The sequence below is a fragment of the Somniosus microcephalus genome, chromosome 2 (assembly GCF_052327205.1).
Source record: "Somniosus microcephalus isolate GS21.2 chromosome 2, FLI_Smic_1.0, whole genome shotgun sequence".
Taxonomy (NCBI): Eukaryota; Metazoa; Chordata; class Chondrichthyes; order Squaliformes; family Somniosidae; genus Somniosus; species Somniosus microcephalus.
Window position 1 is genome coordinate 121,046,235 of NC_140988.1, and position 17,768 is coordinate 121,064,002.

The window sequence follows — 17,768 nt, forward strand, 5'->3', positions numbered from 1 at the left end:
CAGACCCATAGCAGCAGTCAGGGGTAGGGATGGGACACAATGGAGTGCAGGGGTAGCTTTAGCCCCAGACCTCAAGATGGTCCAAACCCAAGACCCCGTCCTCAAGACAGTCCTCAGTGCAGTGACTGAGGGGAAAAAGGTAGAGGGCCCTTACAGCACAGCAGCCCTCTCTGTAAAAGAAGGCATGCTGCTTAGGGGAGAACAATGGGTAGTACCACAGCAGCACCGGAGGGAATTCCTTCAACTGGCCCATGAGGGTCCAGGAGCAGGGCATCCCGGGCCTGAGACCACCTGGCAGCGGGTGGAACAGGCGGGATGATGGCCAGGACTCAGGGAAGACGTCCGCGAGATATGCGCAAGCTGTCTGGTGTGCGCTGCTAATAACCTTGACCCCCACAAAAGGAAGGTACCTATGGGACACATCAGGAGGGTAGAGGGACCATGGCAGTCGACACAGGTCGACTACATCGGGCCCCTGCCCACCGCCCAGGGAGGCTATAAGTACTGCCTAGTCCGAAATGGTTAGAAGCCTTCCCCTGCAAAACAGCCACAGCTCTGGGTACAGCCAGGATCCTGGTCTGGGAGGTGTTCTCACGATGGGGGCTACCACAGTATGTGGAGTCCGACCAAGGGAGTCACTTTACCGGGCAGGTAATGCAGAATACCCTTATGCTGCTTGGCATCGAGGGGAAGTGACACGTTGCACACAACCCACAGTCCTCAGGGATTGTGGAGAGAATGAACAGGACCTTGAAGGAAAGGCTGAGGAAAGAGACGGTGGACTCGCCTAGAAAATGGACCAAGGTCCTACCGTTGCTCCTGATGGGGATCCGGGCCAGCCAGTCAAAAAGCACGGGGAACTCCCCGCACGAGCTAATGACTGGCAGGGTTATGCGGACCCCCACCCATGTACTAGCCCCGGTGCTCACAGAAGGTCAGCTCAGGGAGGTAAACCGGGACAGGTTCACCAGGAACCTCTTTGAGCACCTTAAGCAGTTCCACAGGCAGGCGGCTGGGAACATGGGAAGGCAGCATCGGAGTAACTGATTGCTGTTAGAACCCCAAAAACACCACAAGTGGGAAATAGGGGATCAGGTCATGGTGAGGAATTTTGCTCGGGTAGGAAGTCTAGAACCGTTATACGTGGGGCCCTACAGCATTGTAGACAAGGCCAGCCCCATGGTATACGCCATTAAGATGCCTCGGCGCACCAAATTGTTCCATATTAATCAATGTAATTTGTTTAAGCCCGAGAAAAGAGAACAGCCAGTTAGGGCAAGGTCTGAGGATAGAAATCCTCAACCTGCAGCGGGAGCAAGTTGACAGACTGCACAGGCAGGCGCTGTGGCTTGTTTAAGGGGAGGGGCCATTCCACCCACCGCTTGGGATACTCCCCCACTCTTCTGGGATTTAGATGAGGTGGGACCCGAGGGCGAAGACCCCGCCCCTGACCCAGGTTTAGAGGAGGTGGGACCCAAGGGTGAAGACCCCGCCCCGGACACAGGTTTAGATGTGGTGGGACCTGAGGGCGAGGACCCCCAGCCTGCAGCACCAGGCTGCGAAGAGTTACCTGCCCCTAGCCCAGGTTCAGGAGAGGTAAAGCCTGAGGATGAAGATCCCCAGCCAGCGGTAGTGGTAAGTGCACAGACCGTACTGGAGGGGGCAGTGGCTCGGGTTAAAGGCCCATCAGCCAGAAAAACCCCACCCGTCAAAGTCCCTAGAAGGTCACCACGAACGCCCCAGCCAAGGAAACCGTGGTCACCGGCTCCCCATTTTAAAGGGGCAGCCTCCCGAGTTAGGGGTAAATCTAAGGACAGAGGTCCCCAGCCAGCAGCCACAGGCTGCGAGGGACCGAAAGTACAGGACAGTGCGGCCACACCGAAGGGAGCGGTGTGCCGCAGCCCGAACAGGGATTAGGCTGGCCGCCCGGAGACGGGCGGTGGATGTACATAGTTATGCAATTTAATTGTGATATTGTTAAGTTTGGATGTTTAGTCTAAGTTTAAACAAGGTGATGGGTAGTTTAAATAGTAGTAGTATTGTTAAGAGTGTTTGTATTGAGTCGAGGTCGCAAGACTCGACTATGCTTCACCTAAGCCAGAGAATCTCCTCGGGACCTGACTATATGTTCTTGTATCTCTTTGCAGAGAGGATTTCAAGATGAAGGGGGGCGTACTCCTACTCGCACTGATAGGAATGAGCATTGGAAAGCGAGGTGTCATGGAGGACTCCCACATCCATGGGTGCTCAGGAGAGATAGCACCGGTTGTGACTGCTGGGGGTGGCTAACGAGGCGTGGAGGAGCCTGCCATCTATTCCCATGAGAGAAGATGGCCAGGGTGGCTGGGATCCAACTCTACCTGATACTCCAGCCAGACCGGGTTCACCTACGGGGAGGCCTCCCTCCCCTGCCCCAGCGTACAGGTTGTGGCCTCACGGGTCAGGGTCACTGAGGGGAAACGCGTGTGCCTGACTTGCAGAGGACAGATTCCCCTGGGAAGGTGGTGGTGGCTCAGAAAGCTGAGCAAGGACATGGGGGACTGTACAGCTGACTGGGAACGAATGGGGAATGACACCTACCGGACGGCCACAGGGACCCAAGGGGGAACTAGTGTATGCGGGGATAAGTGGTGGGAGTCAGAACAAGGAATTTATGTCTGCTTGTGGGGGTCGCAAAGGGCCTGCCCCACAGGCATATCCATCATCTTCGCCGCATCATGGCAGGATAAGAGGGAGGGGGTGGAATGGGATTCTCACCTACACACCTGCATAGTCCCGCGTTTCCCAGCCCCAGTTAAAGCCACTGAACTAGTGGCACGCGCCCAAAAGCCCCTGCCCACAACTCAGGCAGCAAGGACACACAGAGAGGGGTGCCCTGCCACCAACAAGGGACGGGGGAATGGGCTGGTACTAGTGCCGACGGATCAGGTGCTATACCAGGGGATACACTACGCGGTAGCTTCCGTGATCCTGAACCTCACCGAGGTACACTTACCTGAGTGGTGCCCCAAAGAGACAGAACAGCTATACCAGGCCCTGTTAAAAGAGATGTTTAGGAAATTCTACGAGTTTGATTTTGCCAATGTAGACAAAACCGAAATGTACACCACACAACATGAGTATTTTGGTAAAACGGGGAGACAAAGAAGGGGAGCCTGGAATAATGTTTTTACAGCGTTTAACACAGGGTCCTCTGTCATCAACAGCCTGGATGACATAGAACAGATAAACAGTCTAAAAACACAATTGAGGAAAATCCTAATGGATGAAAATAAGGTAGTAGGCTCAGAGTTACATGAGAACCACGCCATGATGGCCCATTTAAAAGAGATAATTGCTGAGCTGGAGAGACATGCCAAGACTGTAAATGCCCTTATAAGAGAGGAGAGAAATGCTTCAGATAAGGCTGCACAGAACGAGGTGTGCATACTGTACGGGGCGTGGTTGCTGGGCGAGGGCCGCAGTAACCTGGAGGATTTAAAACAGGCTTTAGTCCCCTCCTGGATCAGCAACAAACACCTCGCAGCCCTCCACCCGTTTGAGAATGCATTAAGCCCGTGTCAACTCCGGCTAGCTTCTGAGGCCTACCCTGTCCCAGTAGATTGTGGACATTCAAATCATACTATCATGGGTATAGTAGTAAGAATGCCGGTCATGGGCGGGACAGCCCGACCCGCACCGGTATACAAGGTAGAGAACATTGGAGTCATTCAAGGGGGTGCACACATCCGTTTCACAGCGGTCCCACCTTATGTCATAAAGTGGGAGCACGCTATGACAGGTACTGACCTCTCAGGGTGCCGGAGCTGGGGAGCACACATAATACTGTGTCCCCAGCACTTGAACACCTATTCAAAACCACAGTGCGGGTTTAAAGCTGCTGGCGCAAAATCTATAAACTGTTCCATGGAGGTAATGGCACAAGACCATGTTCCCCCACAGGTAGCATATATAGGAGGTGGGACATATTGTGTCATCACAGGTGCGCCCCACTACCAGCATGGACAGCATAGCTGGTGTCTGGTAAGTGACAGCAGTTTCTGCTTTAAACCCAAGGCAGAAGTTCAAGTGGCCCAGGAACGAATTGTCCCCATTCATGAACCCTCCACTGTTCACCTCACTGTAAAAGAGAATTTCACCAACCTGCAAAAATATGTAGCGCATTTTGGCTATGAAATCCCCCCTCTCCCAGAACATCTTACCAAAATACTAAAAGCAGTAATAGTCTCACAGAAACATTTCTACACTCTGGAGCAAAAGGCGGTAGAGATAGGGGCCAAAATATTGGATATTGTGGTTCCACCCTGGTGGGACATTTTTGAAAACATAGAAGTCCCTTCATGGGTTAGACTGGCTTCCCACAGCTGCGTGGTTTGCCAGCTGGGAATAGTATTGTACCTAGTGTGCACTCAGTGCAAGGGAAAAGGCCAAATACTAGAATTCCGAAACCAAAGGACCTGGAAGGAACATTATGTTAAGGTGGAGGGAGATACACCTGTTTGAAATTTTGTGTGTTTCTGAATAAAGATTGTTGTTTTATTTGTGTTTTTTTTGTTTTTAATAAAGACTTTCGACGTGCTTTTTTAATAAAGATGTACGTGTACCAAGTGGTGCAGGGGTGTTGGACCCCCTCCATGCTTGGATGTGTGTAAACAACTGTATTCTGCCTATGTATGCTTATGTACACGACATTTTTACAGAATGGGACGTGCATGTGTCATGGGATCATAGATAGATAATTACAGGGGAAGATTGGCTATGGAGGGTTGGGAATTTTGCTCACCTTGAAAGGATGATACTTAAAGCGAGTTTAGTATCAACAGGGGGGAGTGTAGGGTTCTCAAAATTCCCACATTCCCCAAAAGTTATGGATAAAGGGACCCTGTATGGACAAGTTATTAAAAAGGGTACCCAAAAGAAAATGGCTTCTGAACCTCGTGACAGAAACCTGCAGGATTTTAAAAAGCAAGGCCTTGCAAAGGCAGGCCCATTCAAATCCTGAAACAAAACCTAACATGCATGGATCTGTGAAAGACATTGTCATTTTCTAAAGCCAGACAGCTAGGTAAACACAGAATGTGCATTCTTCATCTTGAAAACAGATCAACTCAGGATAGACCTAATCTTGAGGCAATTAACTTTCTGCATAAATAATCAGTAACAGCTCAAAGTAGCTACCAAGCCAGGTAAAGATGATTAAAATTCATAAATGACAAACAGCCAGGATATTGGAGCCATTAAACAAGGAGACAACCGCCCCAAAAGCCGTTACGGTAAATGACTGTAATCACTTTAGACGAGCCTGCCAAAGTTAGACAAAGAACTGACCTGATTTGGCACGCAGATAAGGGGTGAAGAACCGGTATAATTGTAGGCCCACTGGTAGCCAAGGTCTCTTGCTTCCCTTCTTCCTCTCCTCCCTCCCGGCGTTGCTCGACACCAAGGATGCCCATTACAACACCGGTGGCCAGACGCGGGAGGAGAACGGGACCCGAATCAACACACACACAGGACACATGGGGCCGCAAGCGGGCAGGCGAGACGAGACGAACCGCAAGGCCGATAAGCAGAGAAGGGCAGCATAAAGAAGCATTGGGGACGAGCGGGCACACACCCCGGTCCAGGTATAAGCTGGTGTTCGAAGCATGGGTAGAAGGATCAAGCCAACACCATAGACCACCAACCGAACCCCAGCCACAATAAAACCTTCGGCGACCAAAAACCACCACCAGAAGAACAACCATTTCTGCAAGGTAAAGTACCCAACAAAGACTTTACTCCCTATCTCTAATGGAGGAAAAGAGGGTACTTTACTCAGACAACTCCACCGCCGCGCCCTGGGACCACGTGACGACGGCAGGCCCCAAAGGACAACAAGAGCGAACCCCAAAACCACAACCGGCTTAATCGACAGGTTTCGAACCATTGAAAAGGAACCCCATTGGTAAGCATAAATCCCTGGCCCCTCGTAGCTCAATCTAGTTAGGTATTGGGGGTGGGACAAGGGTAGGGGGGATTTTTAATGTGTTTGTTCCCTCGGTGTGCCATGTGTTCCCCATTCCCAAATAAGTGTACTTGTATATGCCTGTAATTATTCTAGTAATTTTCAGTGTTGTGATTTTATTGTGCCTTTAATAAAATTTACAGTTTTCTTGCACCAAACCAGTTGTCTACTCTATTTCTGTATCGCCGCCTGTGCCTAAGTCCGGTGTCTAGAACCCAGGGGTGTGGGAGCGATTTGAACCGCTCAGAGACAGTCAGGGGCAGAGCTGACTGGGCACACGCCACCCCCTACACAATAGAGAGTAATGTCGAATGGGGTGTGAAACCAGCGTTGCACCCGATCCCATCAGTTTCCCGATGGGTAGATTAGGTTAAAATTGTCTCTTTTATAAGGCCCTATTTAAGTTCCAGAAAGGGGGGGTGCAATGGGCTGATTTCCTGTCCGCTCCTCGACCCCATATCAAGGGGCTGTGTCTCGGTGGGGTGGGGGGGTTTCTCAGGCTTCTCAGGGAAGTTACACCTATTCAGGCCATATCAAACCTCAATGGCTCTTACACCAGATAAGATCTGGTGTGCGATCCGTTGAATCCAAATTCCCAGTCCCTCGAAGAAATATGCAGATGCCCCCATGGATTCCTTGCGAATGGGGCTGCTTTAACATTCTGAGGCGCCTGTCCACTTTTATGGTCTAGTCCCCCAGCTGGGCCCACGTTCATCCTTGGTCAGCCAATACATGGCATGCCTGTGTCGGCGATACACCAGCTACATCACAGCCCTGTAAGAGGCAAGTGGAGTCTTCACCATCACAAGACAATCCCAGAAAGTTGGTTGCAAGGCCGGGACCCAGCGTTTCTAGATCCCGGCCTAGTTTCTGCCCATTCTGCTAGACTCCTGTCAAAGTTATGGCGGGAGTCCACCAGAACAGCCACAAATTTCCGGGGTCAATCTCCTTACGTTAAGAAGTTATAAGCCTTCACCTAAGACAACTCTCAGGCATGCCCCAGAAATGTCCTTTGAGTTAAATGAAAATGTCTAACATTAAAAAGCTCCATTTCAGCAATGTACATTATATGTATAATAAACAACTGGAGTTTTCTGCCTCTGCACTCGCCAGCCCTCTATTTCCTGCCTGTTTTCCGTAATGGGCCGAACAATGCAGGTGGTGAGCACAAAAGTAGAATACCCCAGCTAACATCTTGCTGACAAACGCACAGGGACCAAAAATCCAGGGCTCTGGCAGTGCACCACTGCTGGATGTCTGGTGGAGGCGCTGTGGAGGGGCAGCAAGTTAGTCTGGGTCCTGGCCTTCTCCACCAACTTCTGTGGGGCCTTGTTTGGCAAGGAGTTTCTGCCCACCTCGAACATGCTTAAGGGGGCATGATCAGGGGAGAGAGCTCCAAGCTTAAAGTTTTTTTAACACCCGACTTGGGAACCTGCTGCAGATTGGTACGCTGAGTGAAGGCAGGTGTACCAATCCACCAGCTGGCAGGAATGAGACCCACCTGGGAGTCCAGGCTTGGTTTGTTGCCTAGACCCCCGAAGACGTTAAGGGTGGCAAAGGAGCAGCTTTCCAAGTTAGGTGCTCCAGCCTTTGCCAGCCACCACCACCCCCACCCCTCCTCCCCCACCGCCCCCACCCCTCCCCAGAGCAGGCTGCTACACCAGAGTTTCTGAGGAAGGATGTGCTTGCCATGGAAGGAGTGCAGTGAAGATTCACCAGGCTGATACCTGGGATGGCAGGAATGACGTATGAGGAGAGATTGTGTCGATTGGGCTTGTACTCGCTGGAGTTTAGAAGAATGAGAGGGGATCTCATTGAAACTTATAAAATTCTAACAGGACTAGACAGGCTAGATGCAGGAAGGATGTTCCCGATGGCCAGGGAGTCCAGAACCAGGGGTCACAGTCTAAGGATAAGGGGTAAACCATTTAGGACAGAGATGAGGAGGAATTTCTTCACCCAGAGAGTGGTGAACCTGTGGAATTCTCTACCACAGAAGGCAGTAGAGGCCAATTCATTAAATATATTTAAGAAGGAGTTGGATATATTTCTTAAGGCTAAAGGGATCAAGGGATATGGGGAGAAAGCAGGGACAGGGTACTGAATTTGAATGATCAGCCATGATCGCATTGAATGGCGGAGCAGGCTCGAGGGGCCGAATGGCCTACTCCTGCTCCTATCTTCTATGTTTCTATGTTTCTATGTTTCTGGCCTCCCTTCTCTGGCAGGAATCAGAGATACACCCATAATGGTGTGGATGACTGTCATTAGTATTATAATGAGGTAATGTTCCCCTGACAGCACATACTTTGATAGGGTCAGTGCCGGAGCTCACTGATGGACTGATCCTGACACTTACGCCAGGATCAAAGGCCTAGGATTTACAGGGCCATAATGAATACACCTGTAACTGCAACCTTCAGAAAATCTTCAGTTTATCGGAAAACATGTCTGCCTCAACTTTCTGCACAACTAACTGATTAGAATGGTATTCAGACTCACCATCCAAGCAATCGGATTGATTGAAACTGATGACCCTCAATGCCACTGAAAAAAATAATGCTTTGTGTTGTAAAACACTGACACATGGATTAAAATGCTGGCTGTCAGCTTAGAAAGCTCATGGTTCTCATGCATCCCTCCTCGTTTCTCATGGTCATGCCTTTTTGCAAAAACAAAGCATGCAGCAAACAATGATGATTCTTAGGCCAAGTGAGGCTGTATTGTAAGATATCCCCCGATCTGTTGTGGCATCTGAATGCTCCTTCCCTAATTGCCCTTGAGAAAGCTGCTATGCTTGCCGATGATCCTGTTTGCCGTATCAACCTCATTGTACCTGCACTTGGCTTTGTGTCTGTCTTCCTGGCAGGATAGCGCAGAAGGTCATTCGCCTTTGTCCCTGATCAGCTACTCTTGCAGTCTGCTTTTATCTTCAAAAATAGATGATACAGAATATTGTCTTAGAGTGAGAGCCTTATGTGGGTCATTTTAACTTTTAATGCCGGGCAAATAATGGGTGATAGCGAATCACCCACCCGTTTTACACCACGCCCGATTTTACTTTTCATGGTGATCAGAGCGAGCTGTTTTTAGGATGGTGTGCTAACAAAAGACAAATGCAGCAAGTTTGACCAACAGCTATCTAATAACATGAACAGTTAAATCACTTCATTCTAGAGCCACATCCTCTGCATCTCTATTGTTCATTTAGCTTCCTCTTTGACAATAGAAGAGACTTGATAAACACTTAGCCTGACTATGCCAAGTGGGTTTGTAAGATTCACAAAATTCCCACATTCCCTCAAGGTTATTAATAAAGGGACCCTGCATGGACAATTTAAAAAGGGTACCCAAAAGATGGTGTCCGCACCTCGTGACCAAAAGCCTGTAAGATTTTAAAAGCTTGGACTCTGTAGTACAGAACAGGCAGTTTCGGGAAATCAAAACTTAAAATGCATTTCTGTGAAAAGGACTTTGTGTTTGAAAACCCAAACAGTTAAGCAAACACTGAATATGCATTTCATCAGATTGGAACAGATCAACCCAGTTAGGCCTAAGCACAAGGCCATTAGTTTGTCCACATAAATAATCGGAAACAGCTTATGGAAGCCATCAAGGCTGCACAGGCCGATTAAAATGCATTAATGACAATACATCAGGCCATTAGGTGCGATAAACGGCCATCTAAAACCAGTTAGTTTAGATTGGTATAATCATTTAAAACAGCTCGCCAAAAGTGAAACAATGGACTGACCTGATTTGGCGCACAGATAAGGGCTATCCGAAGGAGTATAATTGTAGGCCCATCAGTACCAATCGCTCTCTTGTCTCTTGCTCTGCTCTGACCTCTTGGGCTGCCGCCGCTCATACTCGTGCCCTGGCCTCGTGGCAGGTTCTCTTCTCGCTCTCCGCATTGAGTTTGCAACCAAGGACATCCATACCAAGCGCGGAGGAGGGGAACGAGACCTGAGTCCAAAGTCACCCAGGACACCCGGGCCACAAGAGAGGGCAGGGGAAACGAGGCAAAACGAACTGAGACAAAGAATAAGGTAGACCCAACAAAGAGCAGAGAAGGGCAGCAAAGACGCATTGATAAAGACCGCGCGCCTAGTTATAAGCTGGCGCTTGGGGAAGAGAATAGGTTGGCTATTGAACACTGCGAATGAACTGGCGTTAAACGCAGGTGTTCGCGCCATAATGAATATGATGGCGTTCTAAGAATGGGTAGAAAAATCTAAGCAGTGAAAACTGCCAACTGTCCCATAAATGCGACGTTACCGCCAATGACCGCCCGAGGGAGAAGAAGAAGAGAACCCATCGCGACGAGACGACGACGATAGCTGAGGAGAAGAAAGGTGTGCCGCAGCAACAGCTCCAGCACCGCGCCCTGAGACCACGTGGTGACGGAGCACCAGACCAGACCTCAAAACTCGCAATTGCTAAAGCAACAGGCTTTGCTTTGGATTGGTGAGCATGAATTCCTGGCCCCTCATAGCTTAATCTAGTTAGGTATAGGGGTGGGATAAGGATAAGGGGATTGTTAATGTAGTTTGTTTTCCCTCGATGTGCCATGTGTTCCCCATTCCCTGTATAAGTATAGTTATTTGTTTATGCCTATAATTGTTTTACCAGTAATTTCTCATAAGACTGTGTTTCTATTTCTGTTTTAATAAAATCTTGGTTTTCTTACACCAAACCACTTGTCTACTCGATTTTCTTCTATATCACCGCCTGCACCTAAGTCCGGTGTCTAGAACCCAGGGGCGTGGGAGCGATTCGAACCGTTCACCAACAGCCAGGGGCATAACTGACTGGGCGCACGCGCCACACCCGCCACCCCCCTACAGGTTTTAGAAACCTGCCAAATTGCTTATAGTTAGAACCAATGTACGAGGGAGTGGAAGCTATGACTTGTCTATATCAAATGCTTGTGGTCTGACCAGCGACAGACTGGCCGTGGGAAATTGAGCGATTTCCTGAGTGAACCCATGAATGGTTCCTTAACACTGTTTTATCAGCATCCCCTTTTCCCGTGAGAACCCGTTTCCACTCGTGGTTCTGACATATTACAAAACTTTTAAAAGCAGAGATTTTTTTTGAAGTGATAATAGAAGAATTGAAACGTTCTCAAACTGCATCCCCCTCTACCATGCTTTACCTTGTTAAATTCTTTGAATTCCGCAGGACACCCAGGGGTTTGAAACGCTAAAGCCTATGGCATATGGCAGGAGAAACATTGTACAACTGTGACTTTAAGAACTTTAATCCCTTGGAGAGTTTATGGTACTTTCAAATGAAAACTAAAATGGTTCATTAGTAAGAACCTCATTTCTGACTCTTTCTCATTTGATAGTAGTATATGTGAATACATGCTATGCCTATCTACAGGGTTTCATTAAGCTCGTCAATGATGTTCAGCTTCAGAGTAATTCTGTAGGACACACAATCTGCGTATTGCCCAGGAGAAATATAAACTGCAGCTGTATGTAAAAACTACCAGATTGGTAACTAGCAGCCTTTTATTACCACATATTTGCTCTTCAGCTTGCTGAATTTATTTTTGAAGGAAACTACTTATCATCATGACATAGTAATGTTTTGGGATCTTACAATGATTTTTATCATTCATTCTTGGGATTTGGGCATCGCTGGCAAAGTCAGCATTTATTGCCCTTCCCTAATTGCCCTTGAGAAGGTAGTGGTGAGCCACCTTCTTGAACCACTGCAGTCGATGTGGTGAAGGTGCTCCCACGGTGTTGTTAGGCAGGGAGTTCCAAGATTTTGACCTAGCAATAATTAAGGAACGGCGATATATGTCCTACCCAGGATGGTGTATGACTTGGAGGTGATGGTATTCTCAAGTACCTACTGCCCCTGTCCTTCTAGGTTGTGTAGGTCGCAGGTTTGGAAGTTGCTGCCAAAGAAGCCTTGGCAAGTTACTGCAGTGCCAATTTGTACCAAATCATGAGTTTTGTGCTGTGGGCACATGCCCCTGACTTAACACTGCCCAAACCTATTTCATATAGGCCCCCTTCCAGCAATCAACCTACCTGGATTGCATCCAAGGTCTCAAAGGTGAAAGGATGCTGTCTGTCTCTTTTATTAATATCATCTAGTAGTGATCTTTGTGAGCTTTTTCATTCAATAGTGTTCTTTGTTGTTTCACAAATAAAATAAAAACAATAAGAAAAGTAAAAATCAATATTATAGTTACAAAAGTCAAATTTAATCAGGTAGGTCAGAGGTTCCCAATTTCTTTTTGCCTTCAGAGATTAATGTTCTAAGAAACATTAATTAATATTAGTATAGATATAGCTGGTAACCGAGATTACTTTAGCAATTTTGTCACTTTAGCTGCTTTAATTCTGCTCCCTTACCTCTCTTTCCTTTATTAACCGAAGCATAGAATATAAGAGCAGGGAGGTTGTGGTTGAACTGTATAAAACACTAGATAGGCCACAGCTAGAGTACTGTGTACAGTTCTGGTCACCACATTACAGGAAAGATGTGATTGCACTAGAGAAGGTACAGTGGAGATTTACGAGGATGTTGCCAGGACTGGAGAATTTTAGCTGTGAGGAAAGATTGGATAGGCTGGGGTTGTTTTCTTTGGAACAGAGGAGGCTGAGGGGAGACTTAATTGAGGTGTATAAAATTATGAGGGGCCCAGATAGAGTGGATAGATAGGACCTATTTCCCTTAGCAGAGAGGTCAATATCCAGGGAGCATAGAATTAAAGTAATTTGTAGAAGGATTAGAGGGGAGTTGAGGAGAACCTTTTTCACCCAAAGGGTGGTGGGTGTCTGGAACTCACTGCCCTCATCACATTTAAAAAGTACTTGGATATGCACTTGAAGTGCCGTAACCTACAAGACTATGGACCAAGAGCTGGAAAGTGGAATTAGGCTGGATAGCTCTTTTTCAACCGGCACAGACACAATCGTCTAAATGGTCTCCTTCTGTGCCGTAAATTTCTAGGATTCTATGATTCCTACGCTTTTTAGGTTTTAATATGAAGTCCAATCGTGTCACTGTTTGGATCTGCTCCTGCTCCACTAATGTCACTTTGCTGGAAGTGCAGCAGAAAACTTGTTTACATGTGAAAATGGGGTTTCCACTGCACTACTTCTTGAACCACAGCAACCCATGTGGTGAAGGTACTCCCACAATGCTTGTAGATAGCATGTTCCAGGATTTTGATCCAGTGATAATTAAAGAACAGCGGTATATGTCCAAGCCAGGATGGTGTTTGACTTGGATCCAAGGCACTATGGGGGTGCAAGCAACTTGACTGAAAGGGAAGCTGTGGGCCTCTCTTCCCTTCGGGTTGTGGGTGTGAGCCAGGTACAGGGTGAACAATCCTTTGCAGGTGAACCTAGAATGGGTCTGTTATCAGTTTGAACATGGAGTGTTAAATCATTGGGTTGCTTTGGAGAAGGTAAAGTATAAATATAATTTTTTTGTTGTAAACATCAAGGATCCATGAGTGTGAACACCGTTATTAACTGATTTCTCAATTAAAGATGATGCAAAGCAAGCAAAAACACAAAATCCAAGCAAGGCAAAACAAACTTCTCAGAAAGATGCAGAACACTGGGAAAGAAAGTCAATTTTTAAGGCCAAGAGCAGTTTTTAAGGAAGGGCTTATGATCTATTGCCTCTAAACATCACGAGGACCCATGAGGACTTTAATGCAGGGCCAATAATACTCCACAGAGCTGCAGAACCTGGGGTAAAGAATCTTTTAACAGATTTTTTAAGCTGAGTCAGGTGGGGATGACGGGTTGGGCAGGGGGCATTAACTTGCTGCTATGTATTTATTTCTCTATTGCAGCAGGGACCACAGAGCTTATATGCACTTCGAAAAATAAAGTTATGCCCCACAAAGGTGCAGACCAGAAGGCAAACTGAAAGAAATACATTTAGACTGAGGAGTATTAAAAATGCCTAATCTCAGCTGCCTTTTGTCTCCACGGGCCCATTACCATCTCATCTGGCTTCGCATACCTTTTATTGTCTCTTTTTCTTCTTTTGTTCGATCGCAGCCTTCGATCTTTTTATTTTCTTTCCAGTTTTGAAGAAGGGTTTCAACCTGAAACATCAACTCAAATTTCTCTCCACGGATGTTGCCTGACCTGCTGAGTTTTTCCAGTATTCTCTGTTGTTATTTTGGAGAGCAGTGTTGGGAATCAGCCTGAGAGATGAGGGGAATGCTACAGGGCCACCAATGGTGAAAATACATATTGATGGCATTACCTGTTACTGAGTTACAACAACAACTTGCATTTATATAGCGTCTTTAATGTAGTAAAGCATCCCAAGGTGCTTCACAGGAGCATTATCAAACAAAATTTGACACCGAGCCACATATAGAGATATAAGCACAGGTGACAAGAGGTAGGTTTTAAGGAGCATCTTAGAAGAGTGTAGAGAGATGGAGAAGTTTAGGGAGGGAATTCCAGAGCTTAGGGCCCAGGCAGCTGAAGGCATGGCTGTCAATGATGGAGCAAAGAAAATTGAGGATATGCAAGAGGCCAGAATTGGAGGAGTCCAGCGATCTCAGAGGGTTTTAGAGCTGGAGGAGGTTACAAAGATAGGAAGGGGTGAGGCCATGGAGAATTTGAAAACAAGGAAGAGAATTTCAAATTCGAGGTGTTGCTGGATTGGGAACCAATGTAGGTCAGCGAGCACAGGGATAATGGGTGAACAGGACTCGATGCGAGTTAGGATATGGGCAGCAGATACAGCTAGCATTCTCCTCGTACCCTCCCCACCCCTGGACCTTGTCACAGTCCCCTGGGGAGGGGGAGGGGCAGGGGTGGTAGGGATGCCCTCCAGTTTGGGAACCTCCGATGTAGGTAAATATACATATGCTATACAACCTAAGAGGGAGGAGAAAATAGTCAATGGTGAACTTTTGTGAATTGATTGTGTCTGTCTCTTTCAAATTATAATGTTCTAATTGGACAGGCAAAATTACATGTTTGTCTGAGCTGAATTGGCCTTACAAAATGGAAAAGGACTTAAATCATTCTCTGACAGCTGTTTGCTTTGACCAGATTGTTAGCTTTAGTTGATAAAAGCAGGTCAGTTACTTGGTCATTCTTTTCAACAGTTTCCCACATGGAAACCAAAGATTCTCTAGAAGCGTCTATAATTAGTTCAGGAGGCTACCTGCATAAATACTTCATTAAAGTTTAATGACTGTTAGGGCTGTCTGTGGGTGGCAAAGATGTAAACATTAATAAGTGCTCTGTATGTGATTCTACATTCTGCAAAGTTAACTTCTTGGTGACCTTTCAAGGCTTTTGTGGATTGGATTGCCAATGCACGCCTGTTATGTAGAAGAAAGATTTTTTTTAACTGCCTGTAGGATGAAAGCCTTCAACACATTAACACCCACACAACTTTAAGTACACAGAGAATAATTTATATGAATCCATTTATTTCCATTTTGGAAAAAGAGTTCTATTTAGAATGAAAGAGCACATTCTGAGAAAACATATAATATAGTAAGGAGTCATCATTATTTCTGAAAGCTAATTGGTATTTGATTACCAAAGGGAAATTTACAGTAATTGTCATTTCAGTAACTGTTTTTTTGCAAGGCCATCCTTGAGTTCCATATAAGTTAATGAGTTTTTGACTACCATCTCAGAAGGAAAGCAAACTTCTTGATGAACTTTCAAGGCTTTTGTGAATTGGATTGCCAATGTACGCTTGTTGTGTAGAACGTTCAAAATTAGGATCGAGAGTGACATAAGACAAAGGTAATAGATTGGAAAAGAGCAAATTATGAGGAAATGAGGGTGGAACTAAAGAAGGTAAACTGGGAGAAAATCTTAAAAAACAAAGAGACAGTAAAAATGTGGGAAATCTTTCAAAGGGTAATAAATAGAGTACAAGAGAATGTATTCCACTAAAAGCCAAAAACAAACAAACTAATTATGGGGCTCTATGGATGAATAAAGAGCTAAAAGAAAAATTAAATCTAAAGAAACAGACATGTAAGAAGTACTTCGATACAATGGCCTGTTGCCGAGCGTGCGAGTTTGGGGATGGGCCTGCAGTAAAAATCCCAGAAATAGCGAGCGTGTCGGGAAACCGCTGTCATCCCATCACCTCACGCATTTAAATTAGGTGGCTTTGAAGGCGCGACACATACCTGATCGGCAGAGGCAGGTGACCTCATTGAAATCATTAAAAGCTTGTTCAGAGACTCTTAAGAGCGATTTTAACACCAGCTTTTGTGTTATACTGCAGGAGCACGGAATTCACGGAGGCCAGGTACCTTGCCTGTGAAGGGGAGGCGGAAGCTCAGTGACCATTGGCAAGTTCATTCACTGACAGCTGGGAGAAGCACATAAATACTGCAACATTATACCTCATTACTTGCCTCATGGAAAGCCTCTTGCTCACTCCATTTTGTCTACAGATTTGTGTGTCAGCAGTTTACAAGTCATTTTTGAAACTTCGGATGCTACTCTCACCACATTGCTACTCACTATCATAACATTGAGGGATTGGCCCTCTGATCTCCACTTTACCTGCCATCTACTGCATCAGCACGGGTGCCACTTATACTGTCTCACCTTGGTCCTCAGAATCGGACCAAGATGAGCCCCACCACCAATAATAACAGCCACACCACCAGCAGCAGCAGCAACCACAACAGCAGCCTTCTCCTCAATGACCTGATGCTCCACAGGATTCAAGATTCAAGATTCAAGATCATTTTATTGCCATATGTAACTAGTACAATGGAATGCTTACTCCCCACTCACTCCCACAATACAAGCATATAAATATAAAAGCAAAAAATAAAAACAAGTATAAATAAAAACAATAAGCAAATAAGCAGAAAGTATAGCAATAACAGTCCAAGTTGCAGGATATGATGAATAGTGCAAAAAAGCCTCAATTACCACTGGAAATAATAGTAATGTAATATGATAAATATATGGTAATATAAGTATAATATATATATATTTACATTAACATATAACTATAATATATGGGGCAGTGCGGTTAGCAGTTCAGTAGGCGCACTGCCTGTGGATAGAAACTGTTCTTAAACCTGCTGGTCCTGGTTCGGATGCTGCGGTACCGACGTCCGGACCGCAGGAGGGAGAACAGTTTGTGCCCAGGGTGATTGGGGTCTTGAATGATGGAGCGGGCCTTGTTCTGGCACCTGGTCTGGAAGATCTCCTCGGTGGGCGGAAGTGCACACCCGATGATCTTTTCTGCCGTATTCACAACTCTCTGGATGGCTTTCTTGTTCTGTGCAGTGGTGTTACCATACCACACATTGACACCACTCGTCAAGGCACTCTCTATGGTGCCGCGGTAAAAGTTCACAAGCCACTATGTGCTTATGCCGCATTTCCTCAGGCACCGTAGAGGGTAAAGGCGCTGAGGGGGTCAGTACAGAGTTGCCCCGCGCTGGAGGCAATACCCCCAACACAGGGTATACAGCAGAAATTTGTGGGATTTCACAGTTGGCTGCCCACAGATGCATCACCCAGGTAACCGATGCCATGTTTGAAAAGTTAGCCAATTACATGAACTTTGCCACTGATGAAGCCAGTGATACTGAGCGGGTGCTCGGCTTTGCCACTCTGGCTGCCTTCCTACAGGTGCAAGGCATCATCGACTGTACACATGTGGCCATGAAGGCAATCCCTCATCACCCAGGAGTGTTTGTGAACCGCAAGGACTTCCACTCCCTCAATGTGCAGTTTGTCTGCAACCATAAATGATGATT